Below are 17,240 nucleotides of genomic sequence, written 5' to 3'. Positions count from 1 at the left end.
TATAATCAGAAATTGTGTCACAATGTTCTTGTTAAAAGGTCATTTAAAAGCAGTTTTTAAAGGCAAGAAGCACATTTAAGAAGGGTCAGGTGTGTGTTGTGAAGGACATGCCTTCCTAAAGGTACTTGAAGAGACTAACAGGTACAGGAGGAGAAAAAGAAAATAAACCCAAATAATTTATTGTTCTGGAGAGGGGGTGGGAAAAGAACAACTCAGATATTTTGGCTGTATTGCCCTCTCCATAATGCAAAATATCTAGGTTTGCTGGGCTTTTATGATAGTGACAGATGTAAACGTGATAGTACATTTCCTATCATCTGTAAGCTTGGTATCTACCACTGATAGACTGACTGGTCTAAATTTTCAGCTTCAAGAACCATTTTATTCATACTAAGATGTTTATTCCTCTACCGCAGTTGCTGTTAAGGAGCTGGAGAAGAGAGGAACGGGCCAAAAGTAGGGACATGTCTTTTGTGTATGTCTTAAATTTATATGTCTTGCATAGGCATTTGCAGTGGCATTTTTTTTTCCAAAATAGATAATATGAGGTTTTGATTATGCTCTGGGGTAAGACTGAAGCAATGTGGTCTATCTGAACCTCCTTATATAAATCTGGAGCTGGCCACCATTCCCGCAACTCTTACATCTATTTGTGAAGCGTGGATGTTTCTTCCATCCTCATCTTGTTTTCTTTGTCTATATAATCTCTATGACATTGGGGAAAGAGAGCGTCTTTAGTGATCCTTCAGTGACGCATTTTCGTATTAACAGTTGTGCATCTTGGCATCACTGAAATACAGCTGATTACTAGTGAATTCATACCTCTCTTCTTACACGGTCTCACCTCTTTCACAAGATACAGGTTTCATTCAGGTAACCGCAATTAGTTATATCAAGTAACCTCCTATCTTTGTCCTGTAATGTAAACCCTAGAGCAGCAGATGGCGTATGTGAAATGGAAACAAGGGGTAACTCCGTTAAAAAAAAAGAACGAACTAATTCTCCCTTTGCTTTTCGTTCTCTGCTCTCTCCACAGCTCCCTACTTCAGCTGCAAGACAGAAATGTGCTACCTTGTCGTTTCAAGTTTTCATACACTAGGCATGTGTTCTGTAACGTAACACCCATTTCTGCTCCTCAGTCTTCTGCCACAGGCATCAGTTCGTAAAAAAATCCTGCATGAAAAATGTGAAACATAACGAAAAAAAGTAAAAAGTGATCACTAAAGCTAAATCTGGGCACTGACATGTTTCTGGGTCCCATTTTCCTTTTCTTCTAAGGCAATTTTAGATCACCAGCCAAACCTGACTAAAAGCTGTAGACTTCTTTCCTGCCATGTATTGTTACTATTTCCCTCTCTAGGCAGATGGATCCTGCTAGAGGCAATAAGTATCTGTTACCCAGATAACAAAAACAAGCCAACAAAACATAAATCATTAAGTGCTAAAGAAGCTGCTCAAAAAATAAGAAACAGCAACAGATGTTGCTGTACTTCTCCCATTTCTAAATGCTTTCTGGTAGACGGATAGTTTAGGCAAACAGCTTTTCCCTCCAGAACAGATAGGAATTGTCCATGGGGAAAAAAAAAATAAAAAAAATCAGTCTCTTGCAGAGCTGGTAAAGTCTCATAAAGCTACTCCAAAAATATTATGCATTCAGGAAGAGACCTTTATCCTTCCAAGCACATCTATTCAGCCCTCAGCAATGTGACAAGTGGTTCTTGATTCTTGTCTCTTGTAGCTAATCCTGGCAAGTATTTATTTAACACGAAACTGAAGTTAAACTTCATGACTGCTAAGGAGTAGCTGAATTAAGTGCACTTCAGGACCTGGGGCATCCCTCCTTCTCAATCCGCCAGAGCTAAGCTCTGTGTGCTCTCAGACTCCGGAGGTTTCTCCCCTCCCAGCCCGATCGATGCAGCTGCTGCTCTTCGCCTCTGCAGGTCTGGCCAGCAGCAAGACGCAGACACACGCGCACACTCGATACGAACATTGCCCCTCACGCAGACTGACACAGGCAGAGCGGTACCTTTTCCAGCATCCACATAAACCCCAATCTTACCCAAATGCGAGCACAGACAGCCAAGGCTTGTTCCTCTTCTCTGGCTGATCAGGTTTGGAGTTCACTCGTGAAAACAGACACGCTCCTCCTCGCTCTCTACATTGACAAGCCTGCCACTTTTTTCACAGGTAGCACGGGCTTTAATTCCCTCTAATATCCATGCCTAAACCCTGGGCCCCTCACCAAGCTCAGAGCTTGGGTCTCTCCAGGTGCAGGTTGCCTCCTACTCGCCAACCAGTCCAAGTTGAAGCTCCCTACTGAATGATACGTACATACACACACACACAGAGGACTGACGTTCACTTGGAAAACACACACATGCCCAGTCTAATGGCACCTGTGGCCCTTTTTCCAGTTGCTGGCACTCGGACCACTTACACATTTCTTACACGTGCAATGCACACACAAAGTATAAAGAGGGAGAAAATATTTAATAATAGGACTCAATAGTAAGAAGAAAAGCCGGCAGTGATTAGGTGCCGGGCTCAGCCTGATGAGCATACTGACCGTCGGCTTGCTTGCAAGCGACTGGCCTCTTATTCCCCCTTCTCTCTATTTCTCCGTGTTTGTTCTTCCCCCACCAACCTTAATCCCTCTCTAGGTCACATCAGCCTTAATCAGTACTACTGACAAGGTTATACCTAGGTGCCATCAGCCTCGCAAGATTGCACTCTCCAAAATGTCCCCAGTGCTCCTCTAACATTGTGTGTGAAGTGTGGTAATCTCTCACACCGCTTCCACTTAAATAGTTGTGAAATCCTGTCCTTCCTCGAGGTGTTACGTGTAACTTTGTGAGCCTCTTGCTCTGTTATTTATGTTCAACAGTTTCTCATGCTGTGTCCAGCAGTTTCTTGTGGTCTGCTCAGCTAGCCAAACCCCATGCCAGGGCCTGCACACCTTAGCAATGACTACTTGGCAAAGTACTTGCCTAGGTGCATAGATTTAACTACATGCCTAAGTTTCACTGGGTTCCTCAGTGGCTACTTTCCATTTACAAAAGAAAAATCCAATGGGATATGTGCATTAACCTTTAGAGAAACATTGCAAGATGATTGCAATTAATCATAACTCCACAACAAACTCCTATGTTCCTGTTATCTCTCGCCATGTAGGGATACCACTCTTTTATCAGTGTTATGAAGAACATCTTTTCTATAATGTTTATGCACCTCTGATACAATGCAGACACAGCCTTAAAGTAAATTTTAATGACTACTGTACTCTCATACCTGAAAACGCTCAATCTAAGATCCCAGTAAGAAGACATCTACTTCTCATAGAAGTTCAAATGTACTTGAAGGCATAAATATATCTATATTATAGATATATTTATGTTTGCATGTATTTAGTTTAACCAGCATCTGTTCATAGCAGACATCATTCTTCCCAACAGTTTCCTAAGAGCTATTTTAAACATTATGTAAAAGCAATCCTGTACTACTTTAAAAGTATACTGTACGCTGACAGGAAGATTCTATCTACTCCTATAGAGGAATTTCAGTTAGGGTTTTGGCAACTTATGTCTTCTATTTTACATTTTGTCAGGCAGAGGGCTTTGTACGACAATCTGGAAATAATTTCACTATAACGTGCAATACATTTACTTCCCTTCATCAGCAATATTAAGCAGCATATTCTGTTTATTTTTGCCATCGTCTTCGATCTGTTTTAAATATGGCCAAGATTACTGAATTCCTTCAATTGCTTGTTGCATGAGCCATCTGGTATCTGGGCATAAGGAAAGAATAAACATACACAGGGACATACGCAGCATACAGCAGCACGCGCAACTTCCAGTGACAGCCAACTTTCTTCCCCTCAGTGGAAATGGGGCAAGACAGGACTTAATTAAGCAGGACATCTAGTTTGTATGAGATTTGGGGTGAAAACACACCTTCAAATCTGCACAACTTTACCCCATTTGCAAGATTGGTATAGATTTAGCAGTCTATAAAAACCAAATTATGGAGGGAGAAAATCAAATGTCTGAACACAGAGGCAAAGCCACCTACCAAAAAGGTTTCCTTTCTTACAGAAGAATATTGGAGCTACAACCCTACTGCGATTAATTATGGGTTTTAATACTGCTGGAGTAGCCTGGATCGAAATCTCCTACACGCCAACCGAGCTAGGAAATTTGTGAGTCATTTTAAGAATCCTCCTCCTTCTGTAAACACTGCATATGGTGGAGAGGAAATAAGTGACCTAGTCAAGGGAAAGTTTGCCCTCTGGCTCTGGCCTGTGCACTCAGCTGGCTGAGTAACAGACTGTCTGCGTGGAAGGGTTTGCCTTTTTTAAGTGGTTCAGACGTGCAGCTCAGAATCCACATAAGGAGGAAGCGGAGTTTAATTCTTTGCAGCCTGTTGTTGTTCAGGATAATTGCTATGATGGCATAACACCTGTGGGAGAAGTGTCTTTTTCTCACTAGGAATGTAGTTATTCTGCTGTACGTTGCACATAAAGACGGAAAATGCTCTTAGAAGACCATATCATGAAACCTTAACAGTAAAAGTCATTCCAATTTAAGGAAAGTCAAGCATAATTAAGCATAATCCCTTCTATAATTTTGATCAATATACTTCTTATAATAATAATAAGTGGGCTTTTTTAGCTGAAGAGCCTGCTTTGCCTTCTGATAGTGTTCAGGGATATTACAAATTCACTTATCCAACAGGTGGAAAAGACAGTGTCTTTGCATTTTCCTGCATGGTTTTGACTCTAAGGAAAGATCAAAGTCAAAAATGTCTCTGCTGTTGTTTAGCTGAAAGCAAGGCAAGTCTCTCTGAACATTTACACAAACAAATAAATGTTTCTGGCATTAATTTCTCCTATGTACAAACTTCTCTATAAATACTACAAACTGCTTTCTTTTCTTTCAAATGCACCAATTAAGTGAGCATGAAATAATTTAGTGGGATTTTGTCCTCTTTTTAAGTATTAAGTTCGGATATCTACTTAACGTTGGTACTGAAGATCGCTTTTCTCCACATGCAAACTGCTGAATTGTGAAGGGAAAGGAATTTCAAGGGAAAAGCCTAGTGCTCGTTAATAATACAGTTCATGAGTGAATGCTAATGAAGCAGCAGATGCAAAGGCTTCAGATAAATTTGAGCCAGACAGAAAAAATGATCAGAGGTCCTCATGTAAGGCATGTATACAAAGACAATGACAATTTTTGTGTGCAGGATCTCAAGCACATAAGAAATCTAAAAAGCAATTTGTGGCTATCTTTGCTGCAAGTGGGATATGAACAACTTGTTCTCCCTGATTTTCTGTCAGCGTAGAGTATAAACAGAAAGGGCAGGTTACTACCTATTTCAGACCTTGTTGAAAAAACTGACATCTTACTTTCATTAAATCCTTTCTCTCCCACACATAGGTAATGCATACACAAAGATACTCAGCTGTCTCTAAGTATAGGCAAGGTGGGCTGTTTTCTGGAATTGTACCCTGAGAGGTGAGAGAGTGGCTTTGCTATATACACTGCCAGTGCCAGAAATTTTGAGATAGCAAAGGCTGTGTGATGTGGCTGCACTTGTAGCTCCAAAATTCAGCCTGCAACCCCTTTTCATAGCTGGATCCAGCTCGTCCTATCTTATCTCACTTGGCATGGCAAAATTTGTTGATGTCTACCTGTTGATAAGTACGGAGACAGTTCAGCACACACACCCAAAACTGATGTACCGTTTGAACTACTTATCTAACATGCTGGAAAGAAAGAAGGAAAGAAGGAAGGAAAGAAGGAAAGAAGGAAGGAAAGAAGGAAGGAAAGAAAGAAGGAAGGAAAGAAAGAAAGAAAGAAAGAAAAAGAAAGAAGGAAAGAAAGAAAGAAGGAAAGAAAGAAAGAAGGAAAGAAAGAAAGAAGGAAAGAAAGAAAGAAGGAAAGAAAGAAAGAAGGAAAGAAAGAAAGAAGGAAAGAAAGAAAGAAGGAAAGAAAGAAAGAAGGAAAGAAAGAAAGAAGGAAAGAAAGAAAGAAGGAAAGAGAGAGAGGAGGCTGTTTGTATTGGGTTTAAACACTCAGGAGTGGTGGGTGATGGAGGCTGCATGAGCAGATAAATAAAGAACACCTGGAAAGAGCAAGAATTAAAAATCAAAAAGATACACCACTGACTAGAGGAGAAACAACCAGAAGGCAGATGGAAACAGGATCATTTCAGAGGCAAAAAAATCTATTTGAACTTCTGAGGGATGCACAGTTTGCCACGGTGTCAAGAGTATGTGGAAAAGGGGAAAAGCTAGACTAGAGAAGCAGGTAAGCCTCAGCAAATATGTTTGTTTCAGTCATAACTCTGGCGTGCACTTCCAGTTGAGAAGAACCCAAAGAGGGCGCACAGTAGGCAAAGGCAGATCTGTTTATGTCCTTGAAATTTTCTCTTTCTCAGAACAAATCTTCAACTTTAAGACAAATCAATCTTATCAATTACGGTGTATTATATAAATCTAATATTATGTCTTAGATAGTGGAAGCAACATTCACCCAGGATTGACATCTAGCAGGTTTTTACACCTTCAGGTAGAAGTTTAGTCAAAGAAAAAGCCAGGTATGAGTGTTCATCTGCTTGTGTATTAGTAGTTTCCATCAATATAATGGCTTTGCATTTCTTTTGGCTTATCTCTGTGCATGTAAAAAACAGAGACAAAGCTGAGCTTCTACTTTTCATCAGCCAACGTGACAATTGCTGTATTACTTCTCAGTATCATTCACTGCTACGAATCATCTTTTGGAGACTAAAAAGCATTTGCACTGAAATTGTTTGAAGAGCATTCACATCCACAGTGATTAGGATGTCTTTGGCTCTGAAGAGAAGAAATGTTTTCCATTCTCCATACAGAAGCGATGGCTTAGGCACAAACCAAAACAAAAGAATACTTTCAGGCAGCACTGTGCTATTAAAATGCTCTGCTGGTTACATCTTTTCATACACAACAGACTTTTAGAGCATGAGGTCGTATTGCAGTAAAATACGGCCACTGTATTTTAAGAGGAGGTATAACATTGACATCTAGCGGAATAAAATTGGATAGCAGGGCCCAGCAATGTCTTTGGTAGCCGATTTTCACTTCAAATACTGAGGCAAAAGTCAGGGCCAGCAAGTTTCTGCAAACTAAACTTACTAAATGATCTTTGATGCTATATTTTTTACAGATTGACATTAATTTCTTATGTCTTAGTCAGACAAACCAAGATAAACATTTATGACATGGGAAAGGAATAAACAGTAAAGGAGGAAATGCAACTTCTGTTTGCTTCTGACGTACTCATAAAAGAAAGAGAGATCCACCATGCTATCCTGGCAGGCATTTGCATATTACCAGTTGGGTCACTGATTTCAGGGGCCTCTTAGACCTCTTATGCAAAGGAAATGGAGGAAGTTAAATGGAAAGCTGTGTAGATGAAGGAGGGAATCAATACATTGTGCCATTCAAAGAAGATAAGAAAAATGAAAGCATCATAATGTAATCTAACATTAGTGTGGGAAAAAAACCCACACTAAAATAAATGGCAAATCTAATGACATGAGATAAAAAAAAAAAGAAGAAATAAATATGGAAGACAAAATTAAATAAATTTTGTTAATACCAAATGTTTCATACCAAAAACATCACCTTAAAATATTAAATATTCACACTTTTCATTTGTCATGACTCACTTAATGCTGCTTAAAAGGGCTGGGGGGAAAGTTAGGTGTATATCTCTGTTCCAGGCCTGGAAGAGATTTCAGAAGGATTTGCCACCGAGCACAGCAAAACCTAAAACTGTGCTGCTGAACCTGAATAGGAAACATTTGCCGAGATGTATTTAGCCATTCTGCTAGAGTGAGGAAAGCAGAGAATAACAACGCTTTATATTAACTGCTCTGAAGACGGCAGGGAAAGGGGAAGAATGGAGCTGACTTTGTTGGGACATTGTAATCCTAGTGGAGCAGAGGATTAAACGTTTTGATAACATTTTTTTAGTTCCTATTGACTAAAGAGCTAAAAAAAAAAAAACAACACAGTACTAAAATATTACCTGCACAAAGTAAAATTTCCACTGAATTTTCTGACAAAAACGATGCATTTTTTATCTTGGCAGCAGTGACAAGACACTTCAGTTTTACTTGAGATGAACCATGGGTGAAGTTGTAAAATAGATCTTGTTCTGTTACCCAGAGTAAATACTATAGCTACCTTTTCTCATTTGTGATTTTGCAGTGTCTTAGTCACTTCACATTTTGGGCACTTTGTCAGGGAAGGCCAGTCCTACCCAAAGTGCCTTACTCATGCTTGGAGAGATTTGCATTTGCTTGCAGTCTCCCTGGTGGTCTTCAACTGTTAGTTCTGATTGCTGAGGATCCTTTTGGATCCTTATGGCTCAAGAAAGGAGGAGACAGCCTATCTATTTAGAAAAAGAATGTTAAAACTGCTCAGTTTCTTTCAAGGAATTCCCAGATGGAAAATATGAATACCTGCTGCGTTGCATATGTGCGGTAAATCCAAAGCCTTCAGGATACGCTGCATGAGTGAACGCGCTGTGCAGTGTGTGCACAGTAAACCCCCAACGTTTTCCAGAATTATGGTACTTGCTCTCTGTGCACGTGTGCTATGGAAATTTCCAGGCTTTCCAGACTCACAGTTGATCTGTCAGACCTACTGTACAGTAACTCCAACAGCGTTGAATGATGGCCAGGAATCCTGGGGAAGCGTACCTAGCCTTGATTTCTGTTATATTATTCAGTTCTGGGGTCAAATTCTTCAAACCTGGTAAGCAAGACAGGAGAGTCTGATTTACCTCTTATTTGCCACTGTCTTTTTGACCACCTTATAACTTAAAGCAAAGCAGCCCATAAGACCTGTATGTCAACCACAAGGACTTTCTAAGGAGCAAAGGAGACAGGCTTCCTCCTCCTGAGCTAGTCACAAGTGAGGATTCAGCTGTCTACTTCCGGAGATCAACCTATGCCAGGGAAATGCAGCAAAACCAGAAGAGCCCAAGGGACAAAGACAAAATTATTCAGCAACATCAGGAGCTTTCTAGCGGAAAAATATTAGAAATGCTTAATTTAGAGAGGAAATTAATAAGGGGAGATCAGAGAAGTATATAGATAATACAAGCAAAGAGGAATCAAGTACTTCAATCCATCATCTCAGACTATAAAAGAGCTGCTACAAATACAAGCACAGATTAACAAGAGCAGCCTTGAAAAATCCCAGCTAAATACAATCAAGCAGATATTTTGACCGAAAGGATCACATTACACACTGACAAGTTTGCCACTCGAATTATTAAAATCCTGTGTCACGAGCCAAACCAAAACCAGATCTCACGTTTTCAATGAGGCAAGAAGTAGTAAATCACAGGGCAGTTACAAGAAGCCCGCGACACGCGTTCACTCCCGCAGACAGGATGGCAGGTCCTGCCCACACATGGTTGCCAGCTGGGCAGGAACCTCTCGCCCCAGCCAGAACTTTCCCCCCTCAGAAGAAATTTTAAATTAAACCCCGAGTGTCCTCTCCCTGAATTCACCACCGCGGCTGCCTTTCCCTGCTCGTGACTCATTAAAGCCGCGCTCAGCAGGAAGTGAGAAACCTTGCATGGGCCCCTCAATTTTTACTGTGTCTGAAGCTTTCACTTTTCTGCTTTTATAATTGATTGTTTAAAGCTTTCACTTTTGAGTCCTGCTGTGCCTGAAATTCTTACGATTTTTAAAAGGTAGACTGTCCCATCAAGTATGGTGTTTGTTAATGGTTAAGGCTACATACGTGACTGCCTTAAAAACAGAAAAAGCTGCTCTTCTCATCATCCTTTTCCCGTCTCTAATGTGGTCCTACAATGCAGCCACAATCTCTTTATTCCACTTCCACAATCTTAGTACATACAGTTTGATTTTTCAGCCAACGGTGCAACATTTCTCTGCCTGGCACAAATCTATTCTCTGCATCTTCCTCATCTCCTGCTGCAGTTACAGCCTCCTCAAGTCCTGTCACCGATTCATATTGGTCTCAGGGGAAAGTAACTATATGCAGGCTCCTCCTCCATCCTTCCTGGTATTGCCAGTGTCTCCCATGGACTGCTCACCTTCTAATTCAAATGAAACATTCTCCTCAAATCCCTGAAGGTCTGAAGAACCGCTTTTTCAACTACACTTATAGATATTCCTGTTTTCTTTATTTCTTGTACTCCTCTCATCCTCACATACTCTTTAAAGTTACCCTCCATCGCCGAATAGTCTTCATCTGGTTAGATACCCACTGACCTTCCTCCTCCCATCCAGTCTTTTCTTATAAAACGCACTTGTTTCGCTCTGTCTGCACAGGTTTGTGGCAAACGTGCTCCCCAAGGCTTCCTGCGCCCAGAAACCACACTGGGCCTCACGGAGCATCTCTGCACTGGCAATGGAAAAAATGGTGGCACGATCGAGGGATTTAAGGACACTTGATCAAAATTTTTGCCACATTTCTAAGCCAATCGAGAAAGTAAGGCTTTGGGGGAATTTTGCTTCCCTGAGGCATTACATGTTTTTCAAAGTAGTCCAGTTTTGCCCATGGTTCTCCTGCATAACGCTGGGCAATCGGTACCGCACTTTATGTGTGTTATTCATGGGCAATGTGAAAGGTTGTTTGCATATGAAGTGGCAGTGTACTTTCTCTGGCTGACCTGGAGCTGGAGCTGTTTTTGCAAGGGAAAAATATTACTTGAAAGTGGAGGGGCAACTGTGTTTTATGGTTCATGCTCCATGTTTGATCTTGGCCTACAGTTACCAGCTGGGACTTAAAACACCGTATGAAGTCTCAGAGAGATTGTTTGGCTTCCCTATCCTCGCAGAGGGTTACATGTCTTCAGATGCTTCAGACGCCTGGTTCTTCCATCTGCAGTCTGTTTCTGAAACAGAGTTTCATTTTTTCATGGCTGTTTTACAGACCATTAACTTAGAATAAGGAATTGTCTCTAAATTCAACCAAGCTGTCATTTAAAAATGTTTAGCGGTGTAGTCTCACCACTATGATCTCTAATAAAGCCTTTTAAAGGTTTTTCAGTACACGAAGTTCAGCCGAGCCCTTTGATTTGCAGCACAGGAGTACATAGAATATGCAGCTTACCATATTCACCTTCTTGTCCAGCCTCTCACGCAGAATATAGAAGTCGCAGGCACGTTAGATTTAAATTTTATACTACCCAATGGAACAGGGAACATAGGAGTTTGCAGTAAACCCAGCCGGTACGTTTAAATGATAAAACTGAACTCTGTATGAACAGCTTGGACCTAAAACCAGTAGCTAAGCCTGCATTCATAGCATCACTGCAGCATAACTAGTAAGTCCAGAGTATCTGGTTTTCTCGTCACCGATTTTCTAATGCTTCCAGTGCTAAGAAATGTCTTCCGCACATCTGCGTCGGCACGACTTTAGAGGTACAGTCTCACCAAATTCAAGGTAATAACATACAGAAACTTAGTGATTTCTGTGGCTACAATGAAGCAACTCACTTTAGGTAAAGGATAGTTAACAACAGCAATCTGAGAGTATGGAAGTCAATTTACTTTGCTCAGAAGTAGGTTAAATTAGCTCTCTTTGCCATACCTAGCCACTAGCCTTCATTTTTCACAGTGTCATTTTAGATTTTAATTTTTATAGGTTTTTTAACCAGAAAGCCTTGTGGGAGATGTTTAATTTGGGAATGTATTCCAGATACCTTACACTCAGGTGCTCTTGGAAGTTTGAAAACTGTGACGTCTCTTCCAGTACAAAAGCTGTAGAAATAAAATTCACCTTCTGCAGAAGTGTTCACACTTACCAAGTCTAGCGAGTGGTAATCTGCATTAGCTGTTTGCAGAGTGAGCTGAGGTGACTGTGCAGAATTCGTGCTTTCATGGCCATCCCTATGACACTTCACGGGCCAGTGGAAGACTTTTGCTCGTATAAGGCAATCCCATTCTGTCACATAAAAAAAAATAATAAATCTGCTGCTTTTTCACAGACAGCAGAACACTGAAAAGACATGAGGAGATGGGGAAAGACATGAAGAGTAACACAATTTTTCATGAACAATTTTGCACAGCTTTTCACATCTGACTACTCCTTGACATTGTACTGCGTGTACAAAGCACCAACCCCTGCTGTGAAATACGTCAACGTGCAATCATGAAAAATTTAAGAACAGAGTTTAAAGGTTGGTTTAAAACCGCAGCACAAGTTTGCCTGAAAAATGCATTGAAGGTGTACCTGCACCACATCAGTAACAAACCACGTACACTCCTGGTTTTAAACTACATTCATTTGTGACTTTACACTGACAGTAGGGCTATAACTCTAAACTTTCTGCTCCAGCAACTAAAGTTTCTGTGATCAGAAACCTAACAGTAGTTACAAGTAATAAAGATTATATGACACACAGCTGAGCAGCCTTATTCAACAGAGGTACCAAAACCACAGTCATGATTTTACTATTTTAGATTTATGCTGATTTCCCTTAGATAGCAAACCATTTTGGAAGCTTTCTTAAATTATTTTTCTCTCTTTATGGTTCAGTTGTTGCATTTGAAGTGATATCAAATAATGGGGGGTTTTAAAGATTTTTTTTTTAAAAAAAGTAATGTTTCTAAATGACTGTTAAAAAACCCATGGGCATTTATCTTAGGGCTATTTTAAATGATATGTTCATGGTTGCAGCATTCAGGAGTTATCATGTGTATACCGCAAGCCTGAAAATAATGAAGGTGGGGAAGAATAAAAGAAGATGATAGAACAATCTGAATAATGCCTCTGGTAACCAATAATTCTGACACGTGTGGTTCTGTGTTCTGTTGGCATCTAACCATAAGAAACTGCAGTACATTTCATTTATTTAGTCGAAGCAGATGGATGCAGTACTGTTGAGCATCATCTACAACAAGTAATTGTATCGCCATCCCACTGACGTACAGTCTGCATCACTATTATTTTTTTTGGCATGCATGTATTTTACAAAAAAATGCCCCAAAGATGCCACAGTGGCATATTAAGAGCTACTACAGGGAAAGATCAGGCATTCCCACCTGTTCTGCCTTTTATGGTTGTTCTCAATCTCGCAAAGCCTTTGGGCTGCCTTCCCGAAGCCTCGCAGAATAAACAAATGTTTCAGTGTGGCAAAGCTGAGAACATGCTTGGGTGCCTCAGTAATTTGCTCTGCTCCATTTGTTTTTAAATCAAATCAGGAAGGTCACTCTCAACACGAAAAATGTGAGCAAACTGTTACTTCCCAAACACACAATGAGCAACAAACCCCCAAAAGAATCAAAATTTGTGTCAGTTTCTAATATATTATTTAATTCAGTAGTCACAGAAGTAACACTTGTAAAGGGTGTCTTTTTGTTTCATTAACTTCTCTGTGTTTACTGGCTCTTATTGTAAAATAAAGTAACCCTAGTCATGAGATAAATGCACATCTCTCAAACCCATGAATTTGTTCTGAGCTGGAAACATAGAATGAAATTTTTGCTCCACTGAAGCCAAAGAAAAAGGGGGCAGTTTTTTTAAACACAGGCAGGAATTCAGCCCCAGGTCCTACGTGGCACCACAAGTCACGGGTGTTGCGAAGGGCTGAAACGGAGGGTCTCGACTGCACCCAGTGCAGGCTGCTAAAACCATGAACTGACCTGACGGCCTCTTCCCTTCTTTGGAAAATAAAGTACCTCTTTCAGTTTTTCCTGCTTCTCATCACAACCACCTATGCCTGCTCCTCTGGCCGGGAAGAACAGGAGGAGAGCGTAATTGCTGCCCCCGCCTATTTAGACCTGCTGAAGGACTGCTGGTTACCTTTAATCACTAACAGAAGTGTGATTCTTCAAGACAAGAGTGTGACACACACACCCACCCCTCAGTTTCTTACTTCCCTTCTGCAGCTAAATTTTGTTTCCTGTCAAAGGAGAATGCCTTAAGGCAGATCTGCCCAAAAGAAAGTCACCCTTACAAAAGCCCTTCCAAATACGAAAATGATGAAATGGAAAAAAGTAGATCACGAAGAAACCTGTTAAATCTTTTCAGAGAACAACTGAACAGTAAATAAGTGTTGTGGTGCTGTACAGGGGAAACAAAATAGTCATACACATGGTGTGAACACTTTATGTTCTTTGCACTGAATAGGAAGGGGTCTGTAATCATGATAATTACAGCCTTTAACAAAAAGCATATGCAAGTGGAGGAGGGAAAGTGGCAATCCAGTATTGTTAAATCAAATGTGAAGTCTAATGGTTTCTAACTTCCCATTGCACTTTCCTGCAGCAATCTTAATAGCATTCCTCTGATATATGCACTTGTACATATGTATGTTTTATACATACAGAAAGCATCTATAAATGTGTAGAACTACCTGGACACTTTTAAAAAGTGAGTTAAAATTTTTAATTACCTTTCTATCTCAAAAGTCAGGTTCGGATCACGTCTCAGATAGTTAGTCAACCATACAGCCAACCTTCAATAACATTATTAAGTTATTAATACAAGAGCTTCTTTATTATTTGTCCAATTACAGAATTTTCTGATGAATATACATTATCACTCCTGTCTTTTCAGCTGAGATCTGGAAGTATATGGAGGAATCTTTTAACAGGCTTGTATATGATTTACATATTATGTGCATGCATATGCTTGGATGAAGACTTATGGCATAAAATGTACATTCAAAAAAACCCCCAGTTTACAGTGATGTGAGCTGTTGCTCTACACAGAGCTGTCAAATGGCTATTAAATAATTTTTTAAAATGATCTGATGGCATTCCTTTTTAACTCTGCCATATATTATTTGTCACGGCAATACACATAACAAACAGAGATGCCTCCTTTATACCAAATAAAGAACCATAAAGAAATCAGTTTCATTCTATTTTTAAGAAAAAGAAAATATTCCAATTACTTTGTGGATACTGTTATTTTTTGACCACAGTTTAAATTAAAATTATATCATCCTAAATTACTACAACACTCATTTTGGGGTGCAAGTCTGTATCACTGGTATCAGTTTCACTAGAGCATAGCTCAGACCATACACAGCTCAAATAAAAGCTTTGCCTTAAGTGTCGACCAAAAGAGTCTTCATAGAGCTGTGACTGATAGATGAACTGTTTACAAAAGATGAAAGTGCTAACAAGGTCAGGAGAACGTTACAAGACACACAATCCTGTCAAAAGTAAGTGATTGAGACAAATTTATTAAGCACGGGATGGTGCATGGCCAACGATCGATAAGGGAGGAATGTGAACATGCAGATCAGGGGACAGGTCATGCGCAACACTCGAGGAGGGCAGCGGCGCAGGTGGAGTCTCCTGCGCAGGTTTAGGTCAGCATACACCCTTCTGATCCCAGAAGAAAGAAATCATGTAACTCTATCGACCAAAAGAGCACTGCTTTCTGCCAGGCGTGGGTACACTAGCACCTTGGCAGAACAACCACCCGAGGACCAGCCTTACGATAATACACCTTGCCAAGCCTTAGTCAAACTTGTGGTCATTCCATATAAGCGAAGAGCAAGACTGAAGGCTTTGGGCTAAAGACACGCTAACACTCAGGTCTTGTCAGACCACACAGCACTGAAGAAAAAAATACTACCAACAACGGACAGCAGCAGCTATTACAAAGCTTAAAAATAAACAAGCTATAAAACAAAAGAAATAAAAGATAGCCTTTTTAATGCATGTGTTTTCCATATAAAAGACATAAAAAATTAACTTAGAGCAAATCTTATAAAATTCCAAGTTTGCTGTCATGTATTAAAAAACATCTGTGTGCGACAACGCATTGTTACTGCTCTCAGGGAAGCAGAGCCACTCAGCTGGAGGAAGTCACTGACTAATTGTCTTAAAGCAGAATTTGTTGAAGTGTTAAACTAGCTTTTGTCTCCAGTAGTTCCTTCTGCTATCTGGTTATTTCAGTTCAGTAACTTGTTTGTTCAAAGTTGAAAAACTAACTGGGAGGTGAAAAAAAAGAGCAAGGCTTTTTTCTTCATATAATCTGTAGGGAAAAAAAAAATGTGGTAGCTGGTAAAGTCTCCTCCTTCTGAAACACTGGGTATGTACTAACCAGAAACAACCATCTCAGTTCATTAATTACAGATATCACTGCATTTTAGATACATTTTAAATTCTTCTCAAATATCAGGCATGTTTAAGGTAGATTTAAATGACTAATAAAAACAATATCTAACTTGAGAGAACTTTCTTTTAAATTCTGTCCAAATGTAGTCTCAAGTGAGATACCAAAATTAAGCTTTAAATAAATCACATTATTTACTTTCTAATAACTAAAAGACACAAAGGCAAAGCAAGATTGAAGTCACGACTGAAATAGTTGATGTATATCAATTCATTTCAGTAGAGATACTCACTGCTTTATTTCTAATCCATCAATGTCAGATTTTAAAAGTCAAAAAAACCCTAGCGAAATATATAAGAAGCCTTTTTTTTTCTTTAATCAGAGATACCGTTTTTATCTTTTCCTCAACATCCCTCCTATCCCTTCCATGCCTGCAGCAGCCGATCACAGTATTTAGTAATTCTTAATCCAGCCAACACTGTTAGCTCGTCTACCCGCCATCTAGTGTAAAACTCATGGAGCCACTGGCCTGGCTACTGGCTCCCCTTTCCTGAAATGCCCTCCGTCCCCACAGAAAACAATTAGACGTGAACAGCAGGACATCCAGGCCATTTGGAGCTCATCCAGTACAGCTTCACGTGGAGGAGGAGGAAGTCACTATATTCATTTTAATGCTGGCTACTTCAGAGGTGGCAACAAAATACTTATTATCTGAAAGCTGTCAGCATACATAATGAAGAGGAATAGGAAGCTGCAGCTCTGTGTGTGTTTTTTAAACTGTAGTCATTGCTAGGGAAGTAATAAATCCCTAAGTTATTTAAGCAGTGCATGCAGCTTAAGGCTGAAGTGATTATTTATGTATTTGTAATAGCATTACACACAGGATTATGAGTTAAGTGGTTAACAGACGGAGGGACAGAAATTTCCAAGTCCTTTTGTTAAAAATACCCAGGTTATTCCTTCTTCACTAACCAAAGAGGCATTTGTAAAACCAAAATGACTACCTCAGGCCAAGTTTTATAAACGTGCACTTCAATCTATTACCCTGTTTACAAAATACATGAGATAAATATTAGGAGACTGCAGTTATCTGAGGACTGCCTGCAAATGCGTTCTCACAGTTATGTTTATTCAG

This window comes from Vanellus vanellus, assembly GCF_965231255.1.
Source record: "Vanellus vanellus genome assembly, chromosome: 4".
Taxonomy (NCBI): Eukaryota; Metazoa; Chordata; class Aves; order Charadriiformes; family Charadriidae; genus Vanellus; species Vanellus vanellus.
Note: the sequence above shows the minus strand (reverse complement) of the source record.